General features: G+C 35.6%; 1 long non-coding RNA gene across 1 annotated transcript; it reads right to left on the bottom strand.

The window, feature by feature from the left end:
* Positions 1 to 328: 328 nt before the first annotated feature.
* Positions 329 to 4,274, bottom strand: LOC132065794 (uncharacterized). The gene is made up of 2 exons (XR_009416793.1): positions 4,132 to 4,274; positions 329 to 3,754 (listed from the first exon to the last, which is right to left on the bottom strand). It is a non-coding gene; the product is annotated as an uncharacterized LOC132065794 (long non-coding RNA).
* Between the last annotated feature and the right edge of the window lie 2,102 nt (positions 4,275 to 6,376).

The following is a 6,376-nucleotide window of genomic DNA, read 5'->3' as shown; positions in this document are numbered from 1 at the left end:
GTGTATCTTATCCATAAATATCCGTTTATTTTTTTGGGAAATTCGTGCTTAAAATCCTTCATTTGTCTCTATTTGGAGTAGGAATTAAGTTAATCAACTTATTTTTTGTGAAATACCTTTATTATATAAAAATGTGATTGCCGTTTAAACTTAGAAAAATCAATAGTGATTTATTTGAAAGCTTTATTATATTGAGAGGTCTCAATAGTGATTTTTTGTACTTAGTTGTAAAAAAAAACATTATGTTTAAGTCCGTGGTTTTGAAAATCGCGTACGGGGACCCAAAGTCGACTAAACGGCATAAGAACCGTTGTCCTAAGATGTCTAGTTCCAATCATACGGTTTCCAATATATTATGAGTTTGAATACAAGTTTTTATCAAATTAAACAACATGTGAGTGAATATGAAGAGGCTAAGTTAGACTAGGGGCGTACCAAGCCCCTAGTTGACCATTTTCACCCATGACTGGGCCTTCTGCGCGCCTTGCTATTTTCTTTGTCTTTTCGGACTCGATTTGAAATAATATTCCCATTTGGCCCTTAGGCCCAATGGGTGGGCTTTGAATTAGACCCGAACGGCCACGTACGAGGAGGAGGAGGAAGGAAAAAAAACACCGGTTAGTTTATAATCGCTGAACTTATCACTAAGGTAAATGACTAAAGTTATAAACACACACACATGTATATAAGATAAAGTATACACACATACACACACATATATAAGGTAATCACACTTGATCCATATTTACCCATTTGACTATACAAATAGTGCTCAAATTATCCTAAGACTTAGAATGGCATGGGGACTAGGTCTTAATCTCGTATTCCCGATGTCGTACAAGTTCCAAGGGGTCTCAAAGGACCCCCAGGCATGGCTAACACTGGGGAGATTAAGACAACCCCCAATTACCACACTTGGTCCTAGATCTATTTGAATCTCATTAGAAGGGACTGAGAGAGTACAGAACCAGGAGATCACTTAAATATACAAGTAATCATGGTGAGGGTTGGTACAGTTTTCACATAGATACAGGGAAGAGTAAGCAATCAAAGGAGACAATATACAAGTACATACACATGAAGTTCATATTATAGAAGACCTTAATGACACAAAATAGTAATAACAAATCAAACACACAACTCCTTTGAAGGGGCAAAGGCAAGCAGTAACAGTAGCTGTAAGCAAGGCAAAATGGAAGAAATACGCAGTTACTAAGGACAAGCAAAGGCAAACCAGACAATAACCATCTCATGAGTGGACTTAGAGCTACAGCAAGAGCAGGTAACATTGAATAGTAAAAAGAAAGTGTAGGCAGTAGATACATGTCATCAGAGAACAAACATGATGGGTAAATGTGCACCTTAAAACTCAATGACAAGCTTAATTCAAAGAGAAGCATCTCATATTCAGCAAGTGGTAGTCAGCCACAATCAGTTAAGCCAAATATAACTAGACCTAGGCAGATATGTCAAGTATGCATACTAAAATGAAAGAGGCATGCTTAAACTTATTCAGAGGAGCATGAATATCAACCATGATCACATACTCAAAAAAGTTGAAGAGAAGCAAATGAGTGCTATAGGATGATAGCTATATCATGGCATCTCAGGGATGGTCAAAGGCAAATCAGGTTGACAACCAACTCAAAACAACAATGCAAATCTAAGTAGAGTGTGGCTTCATACATCGAAAGACACCGAGGGAACATTTTCAAATATGGGAAGGCACAGCAGCAGACTTACCAAGGATTTAATGTCAATAATGGCATTGCATCCATGGTTATAAGTTCAAGAGAGGCATGAAAGTCAATGCAAGAGTCAATTCCAAGTATAGGATGCATGGTCGAGTGCAGGTAGCAGGCAGGAATTTTAAAAGGGCAAACCATATCAGTCATCCAAGGCACATAAGTCACAAGTTGAGTCAATTCTAGTGTCATTAATGTGTGCCTAAGGTCACTGGACATACTCATACACAGGGTTAATTTGCAGATAAGGGAAATAGGTAAGGGATACACATGTGCACAAGAAGAGCAAGTAAACAGAGAAAACAGGCAAGTAGTTTGAAACACATGGTGCAGGGTCTTGACAGCATAAGTATAAGGTCCCAAAGTTCCAAGACAAGTAACCCAAGAATCAGGACACTGGACCAGTTAATCATACAGGGTACAGAGGCAAACTAAGAGAAAATAACATTCAAAACAAGATGTAGGGGGAAACACTCAGATATAATGGTAGAATAAGGCAAGTATAGGTGCAAATGATTCAGCTAAAGCTCAGCAGAATAGTGAAGTGGGATCAATGCTATTTGATCAGGTAAGTGAGTGACGAGGCATAGTAAGACTTAAGACAACACAAAAAGGAAAAGAACAACCCATGGTACATGATGACTCTACAGTAAGTTGGACCTTAAGTAAATCACAGATGAGGACAGATTTGGTTTTTTGAAGATATTTACGAATGACAAACATACACAGGTTGAACCAGCAATCAGTTATCAAAGGGAGCAAGGTCAAGCAACATAATAGGACAACCATGTGACACCACTTATCAGGAAGATTCAAAGACTCAATGTCATGCTACTTAGACCTTGGAGGAACACAACCTGTTCCCAGGCCATGCAAGACTTAACAACTTTTGTCAAATCAAGCAATCACCACAGAAGGGCAAACAAAACAGCAGTTTGAGCATGGTTCACAGTACAAGGTTCCTAAATACAATCAAAACATGTGAAACTTACAAGTTTCATACTTTCATATGAGCAACCTGGCCACTAACAGCTCAAGACAAAAGAGATGCAGTACACATGGTCTAGGGATTACAGAGGGGAAGGCATTTATTATACTTTCTGGACACTGAATAGGCAAACCATACAATTTAAATGACATGACTTCAGCATTTAGGCATTTGAAAGCTTGGCAAGTTCATAAAAGAGGTGCATTATCTAGGCATGATGAATTTTGGTTCATTACAACAACTATTTTCAAACACAAGAACAAACAAGGGCATGATATGACCATAATAACAATAGACAGGCTCTGAGAAAGATCAAACATGATCAAATTACCAATGACCCATAGAGACAAAATCAATTATCAATCCAAGCACAAAGAAGCAGAGGCATACATAATCTTCAGAACTTAAAGAGATGCAATTGAGCAAGACACAGACCTCATTTCACCATTTCAAAATTAGGCAAAGCATCTTTTTTTTTTATTCTCATAAGTAAGTAAAAGTTACAAAACAGAGAAGAAGAACCAAGAGTAATGACAAGACTCACACTCAGTTTTTTACCATATTGATGCATTAGTGAGACAGATTAACACCCACCTCCCAAAATTCCACATAAATTTCACATTGCAAGTGTAAGCCGGATAAGCAAACAAGTATAAGACTGAATGAAATCAATATAATTTTGTTTCCATACCAACTAAAGGCAATCAAACAGCTTATTTGAATCACGTTGTACAAATTTTCGAAGTATTCAAGAGAAATCTAATATCTCTACTAGCAAACCATTATCAACCATAATCAAATCACCATTTTAGCCATCAAAATCCTATTCTAACAGCTCTCAAACATCAACAAGTAAGCAACATTACACAATTACTAAATACTACAATAAACTAACCAAAACTGAAACTAAAGCACTAATTAAGCAAGAAATTAAAAAAAGTTGTAAATAAAATAGTATTTACCTTTTTTTAGCACAGCCTATCTCCAAGAATGAAATTGAGAGCCTTCTCCCTTTCCCAAACTTCAGCCAACACTCACAAAAATACAATAACCAAATTTTTACTCACTAAAAACAGAAAAAAGAAACAAATTTTTGACTAAAAGAACTTACCTTAAGACTCGAATTAATATCAAGAATATCAAGTCAAGCTTTTTGTTTTCACTGATTTTTAAACAGCCAAAACTTCCTTTTTTTTTTCTTTCAATGGAGATGTGGGGTTCTATTTATAGAACCCCAAAACAGCAACAAACCCCTAAATTTTCGATGTGGTAACAACCAGTTTTTACTCAGATTTAACAAAGGGGGCGGTTGAGATTACATCCAAGGAAATTAACGGCTAAAAATTGAGTATAACCATTGAGAAAAGAGAGATTAAAAGTAAAAATCAAGGATTGTACCTTTAAGGACAAGTTTGGTCGGAAAATCGTGCAAAGCATCGAAAAGTAAGGACGAGTCTCGTCCTTTTCTGTATTGTCATGCCACCGGCGTCACAGTGGTGATGTCTACACGGCGATGGGACGGTTTTCTCGTAGAGGGTGGGAGTGGAAGGTGGAGAGGTGCATAGGGCGGCTCGGGTTTTCACCCTAGCCCCCTTTTGATTTTGCAATGACACCCCTCTGCTCTTTTGTTTATTATGAGGGAGTATTATAACTGATATGGGCTGGACCTGGCCCTTTATTTTTTAACTTAAAAATGTTTTTTTTTTGTATATTATAAGCGTATATATGCGTATATCGAATGTATATATACTCGTAGGGGCAAAATATGAATTTTAGTAAAACTGGTCGTCATTTAACGTACGTAGTTGCAACAAGAAATAATTAAAATGAGGTCAAGCAGAGACGTAATTAAATTAATCCAACGGTTTTAAAACTCATTTTTATAGAAATGGCCTCAAATTGACCCTTAATTGATGAGGATTGCAATTATGACCAACCTTTGTAATCAATTGCAGAAATAGCCTTGCAATTAACCATTTGCAAATATAGCCTTATTTTGATAATTAATTTAACCAATTAAAACTAATTTTGCGTTAATGTCCTTAATTAATTTGTCCATGGCTTGGACATTTCAATTAAGGCCATTTAAAATTCAGCATTTGCAAAATTGACCCCAGCTATATTGAACCATGAATTGGTTAATTATGAGGTGGTCATTTATGCAAGAATAACAATAACTAAAATCATAATTTTAAAACAATTTTGCCAAAATGGCACAAATATGCACATATATCAATAATTCAAAGCTTGAGGGGTAAAATTATAAAGTCTCTTAATTACTCAAATTCCTTGGATATAAAATAAAAATAAATTGCCTTTTATCTATTTTTTCTGATTTTACCGAATTAAATTAACAATTGTTTAAAATTGTTCTGCTATTGATAAATTATAAAAATATTGTAAAATGCTGTAAAACTGCTGATAAATTTCTGAATAATTAATAGAGCCTTGAAGGTTCCCCCATTAATTTAGAAGTAAAATAGTGACCTGAATAATTGTTTAAAATTATTCGGAATTTCTGTGAGTGTGCAAAATTGTCTTATTTAGTATCCAAGGACCCTAAGTAATAAAAATAAATTACGGGAGGTCAAAAATCATGTGTCAACCTGTAGTATTTTGGACCTTTTCTATTTTGTTGACAAAAACTTCATTATCATCAAATTGGTTGCTCTTGATTTGAATCCGTCTTGAACCTGTCTTCAACCTTGTTGAACTTGGCACTGATACCACTTGTTGGGATCAAAATAATCACGGCGTCATGCGGAAGCTAATAATTGCAAACCTTAGATAAATCAGACGACAAAGAAAACTATACTAAAAGAACCATACTATTCTAATAAGGTTTGATCAACTGAATACATATGAAAAATTAATATTAAAACATAAAATTATTGAGAGAAACACACCCCTCCCCCCCCCCCCCCCAAAAAAAAAAAAACAAACAAGACTCTCTAAATGACTACATTGTGGATGCTAATTTGTTGTTGTGTGAGAAGAAATGATCTCCATTTATAAAAGTACAAAACTTCTCCTCCAAGAAAATGATAGATATAAAAGAGTCCTTTTCTACCAAGTAAACCTGTTCCACCAATAAAACATGTTTGAAGTAAAACACAATTTGTAGGATCTAAATAAGGTAGAAAAATTCAGGGCAAACCATAACAGGCCTAACCGCATTTAAAATCTGAATCTTCTTTGTAAAATGCTATCTCTAGGCAAAAATGTTAAATCCAGACCTTGCAGTGTCAAAACAGATTCTGAGATTTCATTTGTTGTTTCGAATTTGTGAAAGTAGGAGCTGAAACTTGTTTGTCTCACTAAGCTAATTAAGTGAATAAGTTAAAGAAATCCAGTTGTTTTTGAAGGTGAGACACAATAATGAAACCGTGGCTTCGTGGTGATTACCAAAGAAAAAGAAAACACAGCTTATGATGATTCCCTTTTTCTCAGGGCATTCTCTCGCTGAAAAGCGAGTGTGAAATGCCTTATGTACTTTCTTTGGGGCTATACACTAAGCAACTCACGCCAAAAAGGGTCTTGATCAAGGCACCGGCCTTCTGCCTTCTCGTGCCACAACTCAATCCTAATGGATTGTTCTTCCACTATTCACAATTTCCAGTTTGAGCAAAAGCGGTTTTTAGAT

This window comes from Lycium ferocissimum, chromosome 7, assembly GCF_029784015.1.
Source record: "Lycium ferocissimum isolate CSIRO_LF1 chromosome 7, AGI_CSIRO_Lferr_CH_V1, whole genome shotgun sequence".
Classification (NCBI taxonomy): domain Eukaryota; kingdom Viridiplantae; phylum Streptophyta; class Magnoliopsida; order Solanales; family Solanaceae; genus Lycium; species Lycium ferocissimum.
Note: the sequence above shows the minus strand (reverse complement) of the source record. Positions and strands in the feature narration are given on the sequence as shown.